This window comes from Vidua chalybeata, chromosome 13, assembly GCF_026979565.1.
Source record: "Vidua chalybeata isolate OUT-0048 chromosome 13, bVidCha1 merged haplotype, whole genome shotgun sequence".
NCBI classification, from domain to species: Eukaryota; Metazoa; Chordata; class Aves; order Passeriformes; family Viduidae; genus Vidua; species Vidua chalybeata.
In genome coordinates this window covers 19,165,333-19,182,840 of record NC_071542.1, presented here as the reverse complement: position 1 = coordinate 19,182,840, position 17,508 = coordinate 19,165,333, and the positions used below count along the sequence as shown (strand labels likewise).

General features: G+C 50.4%; 1 protein-coding gene across 1 annotated transcript in view; it reads right to left on the bottom strand.

Moving 5' to 3' along the window:
* Positions 1-17,508, bottom strand: part of SMAD6 (SMAD family member 6) — a 39,070-nt gene that overhangs the window by 15,176 nt on the left and 6,386 nt on the right. The gene's annotated exons all lie outside the window — the stretch shown is intronic.

Here is a 17,508-nt window from a genome sequence, read left to right as displayed (position 1 = left end):
TAAATCTCCCCAGCCCCGGCCGCGCACGCTCAGGCGGCTTTGGGAACACAAACGGGGACATTTCCAGTGCTAATGCTGCACTTTGGGAACACAAACGGGGACATTTCCAGTGCTAATGCTGCACCCAAGGGGCCCTGAGGTCACAATCTCAGGAAAATCATTACTAAGCCGATCCCCTGGGCTCACCCCAAAAGGGAGCGTGGTTACGTGCACTGAGTCATTGCTGCGGGGTGACTGCGGCGTGGCTGCCTCTGAGAACAATCAGGGATTGATGGCTGGTGGGTGGTGGTGTGCAGGGAGCCCTGAGGTTTTTCCTCTTCAAAGCACAGCCCTCTACACTCAAGAATTATGTAATTCGAAAACAATCCACTAATGCTCATCCGTTTTAAGAATGAAATGATTTTTTTTTTTTTTTTTCCCCCCCGAAGACTGTGGAAGGTTTGGAGTCAAGCCCAACTCGTCAGAGCCCACTGCTGCATCCCTCACCAGTCCAAACCAGTGCCACCCACCCGTGCCAGCCTCTCTCGTGCTGCTTTCTGGGGAGGTGAACTTCCCAGAGGTGAATATTCCCTTGCATTGGGAAAAACCCCCATGTGCTGACGGACACATCTGTATCCAGGCTGCTTTCCATAGGGAAACCGTGCAGCTTTATGGGATTTGCTTGGACACAGCACTCACCAGCTCCAATCCTTCAAATAAATGAGACCTTACTTAACATAGGAAAATAACATATTTAGGATTCTTTCTCCCCAAAACAGCTTCTCTACTGTAATTTAGTTGCTTTTGATGCAACAACAACAAACGGAATCAGGGAACTGGAAGTTTATTCTCTTTGCAAAGCACAGCTTGCTGTTGTATATGATGAAGCACATAGAAAGACTGGAAAAAAACTTGGATGGGAGTTCAAGCACTGATGTTTTAAAGATGAAAGCGTGTTCTGCGATTAAATGTTTAAATAAAGTTTTCTGGTACTAAATCATTTAAACATTTCCACATTCCTCACATTTCTAGAAGCGCCGTTGGCTTTTATTTATTGTCATAACCCAGGGCCCTCAGCAAGCCACCAGGGCCACTTGAGGCAACCTGCTTTCCAAAGGGAAAGTTCTTTCTGGATGGTAAAAAGTCAGGAAGAAGAAGGGAGCCTGAGCCTTATTCTCCACCCCCCATTTATTCTCCAACCCCCGTCATATTTTCCTCTTTTTTTTTTACAAATAAATCCTCCCATGCTGCACATGGGCACAGCCAGGTTCTGCTCCAAATATTGACCAGAAATTCAAAGTATTTCCACTGACTTCACCGTGGTTGTATTTAGACAGCTGAAAATCAACAGAAATTGGCCTGGGCATTCAAATTGTCTTTTTTAGCAGCTCTCAGGCTGGTCCAGGGTGCTGTCAGTGATGAAGTCACAATTGCTCATGGGGACACGGAGCAAGGTTCCACCACCAGTGCCTCAAACAGCCCCAAAAGGAGGAAAATGAAGTCCTTGAGTTTTTTAAGAAGGTACAACTCATGCAACCACCAAGCCCAACGCTCCAGCCCAGCAATGCAAGGAAACTCCGACCTGGCCTCTCCCAGCCCTGCCACAAAGCTTCGAGGAACTGCAGAGAGATCCAGGAAAAATGGGGATAAACCTGCCATGAGCCAATTAAGAGTGGAAATGCTGGTGAGGTTTTTACTGCAGGACAACGGAGCAGCAGCAGAGGAACAAAAATCTGAATTTCTCCTAAGACAGAGCTCGATAAACAAAACGTGGTTTCCAAAGCCAGAAGATAACTGGGCTCAGTCACCCAGCGCGCTGCTGCCGACCCTGATGTCCTTATTTCCTTGTAAATCCATCATTAAGGAATAAAAACAACAGCCCAGGCTCAAGGGGACACTGATGAGTCCCGAGTCCTGCTCGGCGCTCCGGGATCCCTGGTGGTTCCATCCCTGCTGCTCTCCACTGAAGCTCTCCCCAGGAGCTCCCAGGGCTGTTTGGTTAACACGGCCCAGGATAAAACTCCCCTATTTATTTTGGCACCGTTCGCTCCCAAGGCCCTAAAACCCAAATAAAGTCCGTCCCCCTCTGTGTGTATCTCCAGCTATTGACGCTGCTGCTCGGGACCAATTTGCAAATCCAAACAAACGTGCTGTTGTGTAATGGGGCTGGAAAAACAATCAGGAAGGGGCTGGGGGTGTGCTCACAGGTTCCTGCTGAGGGAGGGCTGGAAGGGGCGGCAGCCCAGGCAGAGATTACAAGAAATTCAACTTTTACTCTGATAACAACAGGGGCTATTTTCTGCCCATGACATCACGTTCCCAACCCACCACGAAGCAGAGATGGTGCTGGTGGAAGCCACGGAGGACTTTGCTGGTTGTTCCAGTGGCCAACATCCTACAGAGTTCCCTCTTTTAAAAATAGTGATTTTTTTTTTTTTTTTTTCTTTTCCAGTGCCTCACAACCACCCAAATCCTCTCTGCTGGCTCAGCTGATCCGAGGATAAATCGCAGCACCCCAAATCCATGTGAACAAGCCCAGACCCTCCCACCTGCACTCCCCAGGGAGCAGGGAATGATGGGGGCACAACTTAGCTGCCCTGTTTTAGCCCTGTTCTGTAGAGAGAAGATGGATTGTGCCCCTCAACTGGCTCTTCCTCCCTGTTGGCAGCAGTTAAGTATCTAAAAAAAACATCTCAGACATTGACATCTGTATTATTCTGAGATTAAGTGCAAGAATTGCTACCCAAACACCATCAAAATGGTCCAAAACATTATTAGCTCTTTAATCACATGCAAAAACAACATTTCACTAAGGGAATTCAAATCTTAAGGGCAATGTGTCATTGCCTGGATGACTCTGGATAGGAAATGGAGCTGGAAATGGATTGTGAGAATAAATATATCGGTGTATTCTATCTGCAGACACAGAACTGATGTATAAGTGGTGGCATTAAGCTACACCCACATAACTGAAGGATGCCAGGGCTGGAAAAGCACAATGCTGTGGTGTGCAGGGCAGGGTGAAGTTAAAACTCTCATTCATGAGCCCATTATTTCAGAATCAATGGTTAAAATTAAGAGCTGCCACAAACTTCTCCTGCAGCTTGAAGGACCAACCCAGAGCCCCATCCCAGCCACCACAGAGGCTCTGCTCAGCAGAAAAAGGGTCTCCTTTCAATGCAATGGAGAAGAAAGAGCAACAACTCTATTTTAGCCCTGTTGCTATGAAATGTCTACAAAAATAAGTCCTGCTTGTGCCCTCCCTTAGGCACATCCCTGTCCCGCTCCTCCTCGCAGCCCTGTCCCAGCCAGAGCCTGGCCTTGGCCAAACTCACCTGGTTTCAGGTTTCCTGACAAACCCCGAAACATAAATACATCCCTAATTCTGCTGGGGAAGCTGAGCCAAGTTTCTGGCAGGGCTGTGCTTGGGATTGAAACAAGGCGAGGGGAAAAAAACCACAGCGGTTTTGACCCCAAACCAAGACTCCCCCCCGCAAAACTTGGCAGCTCCCACTGATTTTTGTTTTGACTCAAAACTCAGGGCTGCAACACCCCGCTTGGGGAAGGGGGATTTTCAGAGCCCTGCAGGACATCCAGCTCCCTGCCTGACACTGGATACCTTGATGGAAGTGTGCTGCAGCTCTCCAGTGCCGTGCTGAGGAAATCCCAGCTTCCACTGCAGCAGAAACCCCAAAACACGGGAGGCTGCTCCTAAGCCCTCCCTGCAAATCCCGACCATGCCCAGAGCCCAGCACTCGGAGGCTGCACACAAATATAGCTGCAGGCATCTTTCCGAGGGCTGCAGAGGCGAGTTTAAAAGCAGGATGTTTGGCTGAGCTGCTCTTCCCTCAAATAAACACCCACGAGCTCACTCAAACAGAGAGGCACCGCTCTGGGAGCGCCGGAGTCGCTGCGTTTCCAAAGAGCCAGCCTGGATCTCCCCCCCTGGCTCTGGGAGTGCCACCAGCCTGGGTGGCACCTGGGGAAGGCAGCGATGGCCACAGCTCTCCAAGGGCCACGCTGGAATTCTGGCACGTGTAGGGAAGTGTTTTCTCATCCCCCCTTTCTCACGGACCTGCTGGGTTGAGTTAGTCAGAAAAACCCTGTTTTGGAAGCTGTGAAATGCTGAATCGGTGAGAATTTCTTTCTGCATCACAGCTCAGGGAATGAATCCAAGGTATCCAGGCTGATGCTCCCAGCCTGGGAGTGGATCTGCATTCAACACTCACTGTTGCCTTTGTAGTTTGGAGACCACCAAACCTCCAGTGTGTGCAACTGCACCACTCACAGCAGGAGCCACAGCCTCACCCCTGTGCCACCACTAATCCAGGATAAAGACACAGCACTTTGGGAAAACATTTCTGCTGCCTGCTCTTTATACACCCTCCTTCAGTTCATTCATGTGACACGAGCATTAAGCACAACTTCAAAGGAGAAATAAGGAATAGAAGCTGCAAGATCAGCCTGTGCTGTTTCCCTCAGGTGGCTGCACTCACCCAGGCACTGCAGAAATGCTCCTTCCCTCTGTTAAACCAGCCTGTGCCCACCCTCACCACTGTCCTGATGGCTGGATGTGAGGAGTTTGGTACTTACTGCATCTGGCACATGTGAGCTGTTAATGCCTGAACCAATTTCAGTCACTTGCCTGCCTTGGAAGCACCCCCTGAATCCCTAAAACCCTTCCTGGGTGTTTGAGCAGGGCGGAAAACACGACTCCAAATCCCAGTGGGCGCTTCCTGTGCTCAACACACACCAAACACAGCCCCAGGGACGTGCACCGAGGCAGCCTGACCCACAGAAGAGCTCGAGAAACAAACAAAGCTGAGTCTTAACAACCTCTCAAGGTTGTTGAGCAAGGCTGTGCTGGGATGGCTGGAGGTGGCAGGGAGCTGGGAAGCCGCGTGGCACATCCCAAACCCGGCTGCTCCCTGTGCCCCACCCCACCGTGCTTCCAAGGTGGGATGGCTCCAAAGCCAGCCCCAAATCCCAGGATTTGGGACTCCAAACACCACTGAGAGAGGACAGAGGCAGGAGGAAAAGCTCTGGGCGCTGGGGGAGAGCCAGGCAGGCACGACCCACACGGTGCCAGCTTCGCCCTGGCCCGGCCTCGCTGCGGGGGGAAGCGGCTTTGGAAGGCAGCTGGTTCTCATTGAGAGCCTCTGCAGCCTGCATGGGGGGAGAGAGCCTGCAGGGAAGGGCAGAGGGAGGAGGAGGGGCCAGAGGATCGGGATTAAAATAATATTGTGTCGAAATCTCAATGAGAGGGAGAAAAGGGGGAAGAGGAGAGAAACCAGCGCTTTCTGCGAGGCAGCGCCAGCGATCCAGCCCGAGGCTGATCTGGGATTATCTGCTGGCTCCCAGCAATGTTCTGGTGCTGCTTGGTTTGTCCTCATTTAAACCTGGATTGATGCTGTTGCATGCACCCAGCCAGGGCAGCTCCTTCCCTCCAGCACACCAGGCAGCCCAGCGCACTCGCTGCTCACAAAAACCTCCACAGCTTTGCCTGGGCACAGACAGCCCCTCTCTGGGGCAGCCCAAGGCTCTGGGAGGTGACAGCCCTTCAGCCCCTTCCATTAGCACCTTCTATTTCATGGTTTTTTTCCCCACTGCTTCTGTGTTTTAAAGAGATCAGCCCGCTGGGATGTGCACGGATACACAAGGCTGGAGGGGAAAGGGCTCCAGCCCCACTCCAACGAAACCTGTTTGGTGGCAGACCTGATCTAAACATGCACAAGTCCAGGATGTGAGACAGGTTCTCCCATTTTCCCTTCTGAGATTCAATTTCTTTGGAAAAAAAACAACAGATTTCAAGCCAAGAAGCAGGAAATTTCACAATATCATTTCTACTGTTTACCTTTGTTTGAATACTAGCTACAGTCCAACTCAATCTCTTGTGTTTGGCTGCTCACTGCCAAGATCTCAGCTGAATTTTCTGGGACCAGCTATCCCCAATTCTCCAAACACACAGGTTTGGAGGTTTCCTCTCACCCACAGGGAATGGAGGGAACCATTCTTGGGGCTGTACCAATGGCACACTCCAGCACATGGAGCTCCAGCACCCGCTTCCTACAGGAATAAGCCCTGGGCATCCAGTTTCCTTGAAAGCTTTGAAAAGCCAAGCTCAGCTTTTCCTTCCTGCAGGTTTAACATGAGCTGACACTTCCCAGTGAGGCAGCAGAGCTCGGGGAACTGCGGAGCTCAGCACATAAAACACCCAGAGCTGCAGCCTTTGAAGCAGAGCCCTTCAAAGACAGGCACATACCAAATCTACTGAGGTTTTCTACACAAACAAATTCAGCATGGCAAGAGCAAAACTAATTTGCAAAGATCTTTTAATGTTGGAAGTCTCAAATGACCGACCCTTTCAAGCACAGCTGAATTCAATCCTGCTCTGAAGGTCTGCACTGGCGATTCAACATGGAAAAGACACGGAGATTTCAAAATATGTGGCTGTAATTACTGGGGAATAAAGAATGACTCCAATTTTCTTGTTCCAGTGATGAAGAAGCTGCCCAGTGTGCTCCTAGTCTGTGACCTGTGAAGTGTGAGTGAGTTGTTTTTTTTAATAAAAAACATAATTCTGCTGACATTTCCCTTCCATTCAAATAACTCGGCCATGGGGGAAGAGCAGCTCTGTGAACTCACAGGATCTTCACCTTAGTTTGTACTCTCCCAGGAATTTCCTTGTTCTGCTGGGGGTGGAAGTCCTCTCAGTCACACACAAGCACTGAACAGGCCTGGTGCAAATGGAAGAGGCAGATGAATTCCCATGCTGGAAACCCCTGTGGCATTTAAAGATGAGCCAAAGCAGAAACGGGCCCGTTCTGGGGTCTCCACACAAGCCAGCTCCTGACTCCTGGGACACCATCCTGGGGGCTGGGATGTCCCCAGCAGAGACAGGAGCAATCCCAGAATGGATAAGGCTGGAAAAGCCTCTAGGATAAGCACCTCCAAGCATTCCACTTGTCCCCAGGTGTCACAGCCACTTTTTTTTGCATCCCTCCAGGCATGGTGACTCCACAACTGCCCTGGGCAGCTGTGCCAGGGCTGGACAGCCCTTCTGGGGATGACATTTTCCCAAATATCCATCCTAAACCTCTGCTGCCACAACACCCAGCAGCATCCAGCACTCCCTTGCAACACCCCTGAACTGGCACAGCCACACTGACCCAGCTCTTAGCCTGGATCAGATCCAGGAACAGATCCAACGTGCCACGGATGCAACTCCCATCCCCTGTCCTCACCTGCACGCTGCAAACCCACAGGAACCCACCTGAGATGGAGCAGAGAGCCCCCCAGGCAGGGCTTGCAAACTCCAGAGCTGCCACCCAGCTCAGGCCCCAGCCATAAAAAGAGCTCCACAATAGTGTTATTTATTTTTTTGGAGTCACAAATGATTTCCAGCAGCAGGAGGGTGAGGGATGCGGCGCTGGACCCGGCACCCGGCCAGTCTCATAAATGGTTGGCAGCCAGCAGAGCAGCAAACCCATTTCTATTGAAATGAGCTTGTTACTACTAATTTTTACTGGCTTCCTGGTCGATTCATAAAGTTTTGTTGGGTTTTCTTTTTTTTTTTTTTTGCAGATCTCAGAAAGCAACTCCGTGACACTTGAGGGAAACTGAGCCCTGGCCTTGCCACCAAGGACTGCTCTGCACCCAGCCCGGGCACCCACAGCCTCTCTGGAAACACTCTTGTGTTTTCAGGGCTCCATAAAACCTCAGCAGAAAGAGCTCTCCACAAAAGGCCAAAATCAAAACCTGCTGGATTCAGTTTTACTGTGCTCAGAGCCGTGGCAGAGCAGCCTGAGCCCTCAGTGGCAGCTGCAGACAGAGTTTATAGGGAGGGATTGGGTCTGAGACATGAAACTGCCCATTTTCACATCTGCTCCTTCTCTCCACAGCTGGATACCCCGAGCTGCTGCACCAGACAAGCCCAAGCAGATCTAACCCTGGAGCCTGAGCTTTTCATAAGCACCAGTGACTGTTTGCTGCGAGACTTGGCAAAGCTTTGGATCATAGAACCATGGAATGGTTTGGGTTGGAAGAGACCTTTAAGACCATCCTGTTCCACCCCCTTCCATGGGCAGGGACACCTCCCACCACACCAGGGTGCTCAGAGCTCCATCCAACCTGGCCTTAAACACTTCCAGGCTGAGAGCTCCTGTTGGGCTGTGTCACTACTCCTCTGCATTTTAAGAAGAATGCTGGAAAAAAAAAAAAAAAAAAAAACTACCTGTAGTTCATTTTTACCTACAGCTCTCACTGTAGGGTTTAAAGAGCAACAAATAAAAAAAAAAAAAACCAACAAACAAAAAAAAAAAAACCCACCAAAAACCAGGAAAAAAAAAATCAGGACACAATGACCGTGTTTGCCACAGAGCTGAGGGGAAGATGCAGCAGTGCTTCCCAAGGAGCAACATTTATCCAGGACTAAGGGAAAGCAGAACCCTGGGAGTTCCCAGCCAGCCCAGGCCATGTTTGCCTTCCCTGTGCAGGACAGGGATGCTCCCAGACCCCACAGCCTCACGCAGGGGGGGATGAATCAAGTGCCTCATTCTTCCCCGTGGACAAACTTGGCTTTTCCCGGCGCGGGACGGCACAAACGGGGCCTTGTGTGAGCTCCACGCTCAGCAACAGGAACAGGAACAGGCTTTGGAGCAGCCAGGAGGGGAAAAGAAAGAGGAAAGGGAAGAAAAGGGATGTGCTCTGCACAGCACGTCCATCCCAGCAGGAGCCTCTCAGGCAGGTGGGGTGAATCTAAAGGCCTCATCAGAGAAACAGAATGGGTTGGGTTGGGAGGGCTCATCTCATCCCACCCTCCACGAGACCAGGCTGCTCCCTGCCCAGTCCAACACTTCCAGGGATCCAGGGGCAGCCACAATTCCTCTGGGCAGCCTGTGCCAGGGCCTTACCCACCTCTCATCACCCAGCACCTGGTGCTGCAGCTCCTGCAGGTACCTCTTCCCTGATTAAACAAACAACTTTGCATCGTTCTGTGCGAAAGCACAAAGCAGCTGGCACTTCTTTTTTTTTTTTTTCTTCAAGCCTTTAACATTCTTTGGCTTCTCTCATGGAAAAATCTTAGCAAATGAGACCTTAATAAATGGAAAGAGCTGGAAAATAGCCTTTCTGCTGGCAGGTTCTGCTCCTGCTCATGGAATACACAGATAAAACCAACACAGTTGTGTCTCCTGCCCTTCCGTGGAGCCACTGTGAGAAATCCTGCCCGAGTATCCCTGGCATCAAGAGATGCCCCTGCAGCAGCTTGAAGACTCCAACTTCTCCAGCCTGGAGCAGCCTGGTCCCTTCTCAGCTGCCACAAGCACTTAGGAAGAGGAACATCTCCAAAGCCATAAACCAAACACAGGCACAGGAAGGGGAGGGAAGCACTTCCAAGCCCAGGTGGGGGACGTGGCCAAGCTACAGTGGGGCCAGCAGAGCATCAGTGTCCAGCTGGGACAGCAAATGTGACACCAGGGCACTTCCATGAATTGCCATTGGGAAGGGAGGGATGCCTTTGCTCCAGCTTTTGCTCTGGGAATGCACTTGGAGTGGGGTGGGGGATGCTGCAGGACAGGAGCACGTGGGCTCCTTGAACCCTCAGCAAAGACCTCCTGCATCCCCCAGGAACACAGAACTGCCATGAGGGGCAAAACAAACTCTCCACACATCCCTCTCTCTTGCACTGGTGGGAATTTGACTTTTTGGCAGGTTTCATCCATGGGCTTTTATAACCTGAAAGGCAAAATGCTGAGGGCAGGGAGCAGCATCCCAGCCTGAGCCTGTTCCCTGCCAGAGACTGCATCCCTGTGGGGAGGCAGGGACAGGTTGTATTTCGTGAGGGTTTTCAGGTCTGGGCATCAGAGGCAACTCTTTACAAATTTAAAGATGAAAACTAGGGAAATACAAGAAGAAAAAAAGAGGGGGAAACCTGGGGTGTGGGGCTGATCAAGGAGATACTGGAGCAGGAGAGGAGCTTTGGGTTTAATTCTGTTTGTATCCTCTGATGCTGGTGGGTTTTTTCCCCACATCCAAAGCCTGGGATGAGGAACCAGCCTCCCCCTGAAGGAGAAGCTTCTCTGGGAAAGGGGTGGTGGGGCAGCAGCACAGTCCAGCACTTCCAGGCAGAGCTGTTTGATCCCTGCTCCAGCCCCAGGAGCTGCAAAGGCCATTACCAGCCAGCATCAGCCAGAGGTCAGCCAAGACAGGCATTTCCACGTGAAATGGTTTTGTTCTTACAGAAAAAAACACACCCAAACAGGAATCCAACAGTCCTCAGCATCCCAAGCCCAGACCCCAGTGCTGCACATCTTCCCCTCCATTCTCCCAGCACTCTGCCCCTGGGGCGATGCTTTTTTCCAGCTAAACACCCATTTTCTGGGGCTACAAGAAAGCTGGAGAAGGACTTTTGCCAAGGTGAGGAGGCCCTGGCACAGTTTCCCAGAGAAGCTGTGGCTGCCCCTGGATCCCTGGAAGTGTCCAGGGCCAGGCTGGACCAGGAGCAACCAGGGATGGTGGGAGGTGTCCCTGCCCATGGCAGGGGGTGAACAGGATGAGCTTTAAGCTCCCTTCCAACCCAAACCAAGATTTGATGAATCAACCAAGCGACAGGCACAGAGCAGGGGCAGAGCAAGAGCTGGGACAGGCACCCCCAACCCCAAATCCCCAGGAGCAAGGTGGGAGCTCAGTGAGCCAATATTCCCCCTCCTGCATCAGCACCCAAGAGCAGGACCTGGAGCACCGTGCAGGACACGGGGCAGAGCTGGGAATCACAGCCCCACGTGCCAAGCCTGGCTCTTGGGAAGCACAAAGAGCTGAGTCTCCTTTGCCAGTAAGCTGAACCTGTGGTTCCAGGGGCTCGGGACACTTCAAAGCCCTCAGCAGCACTGAAGGGATGGACTTTTCAGCTGTCGAGCAGAGAAGCAAAATCCACACAAACAAGCAGTGTTCCAGAAAACCAGGTTTAACCATCAGCAGCTCCCAGTGACAGGGGGGGATGTTTTTCCTGAGGTTTTTTTTTTTTTTTTTTTTAACTCCTCCTTCCAGTTTGCCTTTTTTTTTTTTTTTTTTTTTTTTTAATTTCTTACTAAAAGCCAGCTCAAGCTCCCACACCACACAGCCCTTTTGGGTCTGAGCATCCTCCAGAGGTAAAATGCTGAGTTAGGTCTTGGAGCCCGGGAAAGGAGGTGCCTTTGATGAAGAGCAAATCTCCAGACTTCAATGGCTCCGGTGAGCGCCACACATTTAATAAGTTATTTCCGTGGAAAACCTTGGTAACTCAGTTATGAATCAAGCCTATAAACACCTCTCACTCATCAAAGTGCCACAAAAAAATCTATTACTGGGACTGTGAACACAAGCCTCTCTCTACAGGTCCCCTATAAGAAGCCAAAATTCCTCCTTCAAAACATTCACCGTTTTCAAAGGTCATAAATACACTGTGTCCAGTATTCAGCAAATCCCTTTAAAAAGCAAAACACAGGCACAGGGAAAAAGGAAAGTTCAAACAAAGCCGGAGCCATCAGATCCATGCTGGTTAAAGGACACAACCAGAGCTACATCAAAGGAAGTTTTACTACCTAGAAAGTTGTATCCAACCCCTAATAGGGTGCAAGAATGTAACATTTAGGCTACAAAGATTAAACTAATTTACTTTTAAGTAACTTGCTTACTTCCTGATGTTTCTTTTTTTTAAAGAGCAAAGCCTAGGTGCTTGGAGAAGTGAGGGACATGATTATTCTGTGATTCAAGGCCAAACACCATAACTACTCAATGAACCACAGACAAAAACACATTTTATCTGGGTCTTGTACTTTCTCCAAGAACTTCTAGGTTGAAAACATCCAGGCTAGCTGTGAAAATCCATCCCAGTTCTAGGTAACAGAGGGAGAAAAAGCAATTTTCTCCTTCTTTGCTGGAGTATACTGGAGAACTTCAGATTCTTGTCTCCAATAAACCATGCTTCCCAAATAGTGCCCGTGGAACCTTCACTTCAGGGCACCATCCTGCCTGGCTCCCTCATGGAAAATTCTCCTCTGGGGCTCAGGAGCTGTGTGTACACACAAACACAGAGGCATCATCTGCAGAGCAGCTTTAATCTCTGCATCAGGCAGGGGCCAATACTGGTAAGACCAACCTTGTTCCACCCTTGTGCAGCCTGTGCCACTCCAGGCAGATGACCCCGAGGCTCTGGCAGCCAGGTTGGATTTTTCCCTTCCTTCCTCCTAACAAGGCTCAACTCCAGCTGCCCAGATTTTTTAAGGACAGCCCTGACTGTCCTCATTTCTAAAGTGTGGCCTGTTGGATTGTTTTAGCAACAAAGGGACATTCTCCACCTCCCAGTCCAGGAGACACCTGCCCTCCTGTCAGACTGTTTTTGGAGGCTGCTGCTCCTTGCTGCTCAGGATGCAAAACCTCAGAGGAACCTTGATGCCCCTCCTCAGGAGACCTTCAGCACAAGCCACCCCTTCCCACCTCCAGCAAATTCCTCAGCCTGTATTAAAATTCATTTCCCCTCCCCACATCGCTGTCCTGGCTGAGCTCTGCACTAATCCCAGGACCAAGAGCTCTGCCCTACAAGCCCATAACCCACGGGGTATTTTATACAAACAGCTTTAGGATCACCTCTACAGCTGCAGAGGCACTGCCAGAGCTCCAGCCTCCTGCCAGGGCCCCATGCCCTGCACAGATGGAGCCACCTCTCCACACAAGACACGGGTACAGGTGGCACCACGAAGGCCCACTGCCACCCACCAGCTCTGGGACAGCTCAGTGCTCCAGCTCCTTGTTTGGTGGCCCAACATGAGTTATTCCTCAGGGTTTTAATGGAAAAACAACCACATGGAGGTAATATCTCCCTCCAGCCTTGACCTAGGGTGCTTCTCTTCCATTGGCAAGTCATCTAACTTTTAAAAAAACATTTCCTAAGTTGCTGCTTGCTCATTGCTCTGAACGACTTCTTGATCTGCTCGTGATTTTCCCAGGTGGAATATTCTCTGCTGGGTTACTCTGCTTATGGATGAAGCACGGCTATCAAGAGGATTTGGACACAACGAGGAGCCCAGCTGGCTCCAGAATCAATGATCCCTTCACCTTCTGCTCCAAAGGGATGGCTGAACTCCAGGAGCTGCCACCTGAGCTCCCCACCACGGTAAGCACAAATGGGATGTGGAAAAAAACCCCTGCTCTCCATAAATCCACTGGCTCCAGTGGGTTTAGCACCACCCCAGAAAGACATCTTTATATAAAAGAAAGGAGCACACCTGCACCTCTGTGAAAGGGACAGCACTGAAAGCCCAGGGAATGGCTCCCAGAGCTTCCCCACCTTCCCTTTCAGGGATTAATCCACAATTCACCCCACAGCTGGAGAAGCTGCCTTTGATGCCAGCCCCAGGCAGGGCCAGAAGCTGCACATGGGCAAAGCCCCAGGGAGGGCAGGTTGCTGCTCTGAGGCTCTCCCATGGGGATTCCAACATCCATGGCCATCCACAGCCAAGTGGGAAAAGCCTCCACAGCGAGCAAAGAATTCCTCTCTGAAGCACACTGGAAAATAGATGCACTTTATTTCCCGTTGGCAAAGTGAAACTATGGAGGAAAGCTGTTTAATATAAAAACATCTGACAAAGCACCTCCAGGATGTATTTTTTTGCATCAAAGAAGTAGCTCTTGGCAACAGGCTCGTTCCTCCGACCAGGAGAGGTTTTAGCCAAACCCTGATTGTTCTAGACTGCACAGGGGAAGACAAGCCAGCAAACCTACAGTTAAATATGAAAGAAAAAAAAGAAACCAAAACCATTACTGGCCCAAACAAACATCTGTCTGTGATTAAACTGGATGCACAGATATGTTGTGCCTTTTTTAAAGGACTCATTCCTGCAGGAAGGGAGGGGAGAAGGGATGAAAAGGCTCCAGGGTGGTGCTGGGTCAGACCCAGCCCCCAGCCCAGAGCTGTCACTGAGACACAGCAAAGCCAGAGCCTATCCTCAAAACCCAACACTCCCCCCAAGAAGAAACTGCTGTCCTATTACTGACAAAAATACCCTTTTTTTTTCTATTAACAGGTAATTCCAGAACCTCTCCCCCAGCCCGGAAAGGGCAATGTTTGCCCAGTTGCCACACACATCCGCCTGACAGATTTAATGGGCTTTTTTTTTTTTTTTTTCCCCTACTCCTAACACACAGGATCTTCATAAATTTCCTTGTTAGCATAAATCCTGCAGCCTGTTATTTCTGGGGGGGGGGAGAGGAAGGGAGACGTTCACTTTCTCCATTCAGTGGGTTTTAAAATATGCTTCCTTAAGTTCATCCTAAATATTGCTGGAGGCAGAAAAAACCCTCTGGCTCTCGCCTGGAGCCGTGGCATCACCTCAGCAGGGCTGAGTCACCAGCTGGGATGGATGCTCCTGCCTTCTTCCTCCCTTTGGTGGTACAGGGACCCTGCTCCCCAAATCCAATGCCCCCAGCCCCACCACTGCCCTGCAAAATCTTCCCCATCTTAAAAAGAAAAAAGACACAAAAACAACAACCCAGAAATAATTTAAACAAGCTCCTGCCCATTGAGTCTGTTTTTTTCTCTCTGTTAATTCTCAGCTTTCCTCCACCATCACCAGTCACCAAGCACAGCCCATCTCCACGTGGAGCTCAGCACCTTCTGGACATCAGCAGAGCTGCTGGAACAAACTCATGCCTGTGCTTCAACTTCCAGGTGGAAAACACCTTCCTGCTGCTTTGGAGCACGGACAGGAATTCATCCCTCCTCCAACAAACCACCAGTTCAACATTTCTTCTTTAGGATGCACATTTTCAGCTACACACGGGTTCAGAGCTAAAACTCTCGGAGAGTTTTTAGCACATGGGAAGTGATTTCTAAGTTAAAAAAAAAAAAAAAATCCAAACAACTGTTTTTGAAGGAAACAAACCAGCATCTCCCCTGGGGATGGTCAAGTCAGCACAGAGACCTAGAGATGCAAGGCCACCTTTTGCTCTCCCACCTGGCCTCCCCTCAGCACCTCCAGAATTTAAAGCCACCGCTAAAAACAACTTTGGCTAATGCTCATCATGGGGCTTTTTCAACAGGAATGGGGCTATTCCATGGGTTTTAAGAAAAGGTCCTTCCCAGGGCAGTGCGGGAGAGCCCTGTGGGATTCAGAGGAAGGCAGGCAATCCCAAAGCTGCTCCATCCCATCCCATCCCATCCCCTGCAGAGAGGCTCAGCCCTCCACACGCCTGGCAAGTCTAACGGGTACAGCAGCTTCTTGGCATGTGCTGGAGGAGCCAAGTCTGAGGGGAAGGGAAAAAAAAAAAAAATTACTACAAACGTTCCACCAATTATGAGTCACGAGGCTGAGCTTTTGTTCCTGCCTTGCTGGATTTTGCCCTTTCCCTGGTATTTCCCCAGCTCCGGCCGGGAGCCGCGGGGACGCCGGGGCTGGCCAAGGCTCTGCTGGCTCCCGGGGGACACACAGGCTCAGCCCAGGCCAGGGAACCACCTGGGTTTAAAATACAATCCCCAAACAGCAGGTTTGCCTCAGCTCTGCTCCCCAGGCAGAAATGAATCCAAGGAGGAAAGGATGGAGCCCCTCTTTGTGCTGGATGTGGCACTGCCCGAGCTCAGGAGGAGGAAACTGCGGGGTCAGACATCTCCAAGTGCCTTTTCCCACCAACCCAGATCTCCCCAGGCCATTGCACCCCGCTGGGAAAACAGGAGCATCCCCATTCCAAGGGAAAAGCTGTGGCTGGACACTGATCCTTGGACAAACAACTTTGTTCCAAATGCTTTGAACACGAGATGAAGAGGGCTCTGGGGTATCATCCAGGGATCCAGGTCACATCCACCCAACCACCCACAATTTGTGCTCCCATTTAGCCCTGACTGTTCCTCTGAACTTTACAGTGAGCCTGGTATTTCAATGGAGACTTTCCCTCTTTTTTAAGGGCAATATTATAGCCATGGAGGGTTTTACTTCAAAAAGAGGGTTGTTTTTTTTTTTAAATTAACACATATGACAGAGATCATCTTTTGCCTTCATGCTAAAACCTCTTGTTTAGAAGTTCATCAAGTAAAGGAGAAACAGGAGAAGAATGGTTCTCTTTGTTACACAAAATTGAATTTTGTGGTTTTAGTAGGAAAAGCCTTTTTGATGATCAAAGCTGGACCAATAAATAGCAGTGGCTTGGTGCTAGATCCAAAATGTACTTATTTTTGGAAGACAAGTTAAATGCACACTGAGTACACAAGAGGAGGCAGGGAGGACCACGTGCTTTGTGTATCACTCCCACAACCTACACTTCAAGCAGAGCTATTAAATGAGCTGAAATGGAGAATAAACAAACTGAAATGTGGCAGGTAGACTGGAGCCTAAGTGGGTTTTTCCCTTGTACTTCCCCGTGATGACATGTATGGGTTAACTTCAGCAGGGCTCTTATCCTCTTTCAGCAATCGTGAGCACTGGGGAAAAATAAATCACCCAGCCCCAGCCTCTTATTAAAAGTTACACCATTGGAAACGGCACAGGGGGAGAGGAGGGATCTGGTTTCAGCACAATCTTGGTCACATGTTATCATTATATTGTTCAAGGAAAAGTTAAAGTCTCTCTTCTCTTCCAGCAAACCCACCAGATGTCCCATAAAGACTGAGCCACGAGGGAAGTTAAACCATTACATCCTCAGGAACCCCGCTTTTCCAACTTGGCTGCTGTAATTAATGCCAATTATCAAGTTACAACAAAAGCCACGGGCACGGGGAGCTTTAGGGATGTGCATCCAGCCCTAGAAATGTTTGTTAGGAATTGCAAGCACATATTTATCAGAGCACAAGGCTGAATGGTCCCAGTGCTGCTATCAGTTGTTCCCCTGCTCTGGACACTTGGCAGCACAAAGCCCGTGGGACACCACAGGGACACCCGAAAGGACAAGGAGAAGGGAAAGTCCCCAGAGGGCAACGTGCCACCGTGCCATGATACAGACCCTGAGCTGTTTGGCACCCTTTGGAGTTGGGATCAGCCTAAACATCCCCAGGAATGCCCACGTCCCACCAAACTTCTCGCCAGACTGACCATGAACTCTTGCAAGGATAGAAAATGAAGAGGAACGCCACGACCAAGGGACCAGTACCCCAAAGGTCCCCTTCCAGCACCCCCCTTGACTCACAGCATCCCCCAGGTGAGCAGCAGATGCCATCCACGTGCTCAGCAATCCAGCAAGGAGGCTCAGAGGTGTCCAAGCCCCACCCCAGCTGCTGAAGGAGGCACATGGGGCTCCACCAAAACCCACGTTTGTCTGCCTTCATCCCAGCTCTCAGACCATGAACCAGGCAAAGAAATTAAAGCTGGTCCCATAGCCAGGCCCCTCCTGCCCCACACAGTCAGCCCCCAGCCCGGGGTGAGACACCAAGGAGAGAGATGTGGGATGATTGATGCAGCCAGAGCCCAGCGCTGAGCCAAGGACAGCCCCAGCTCTACCTCCCGTCAGGTAAAACCACCCCAGGCCCTGCAGAGCCCCATTAAAGTGAATGAAAGGTTGCAGGGTGGG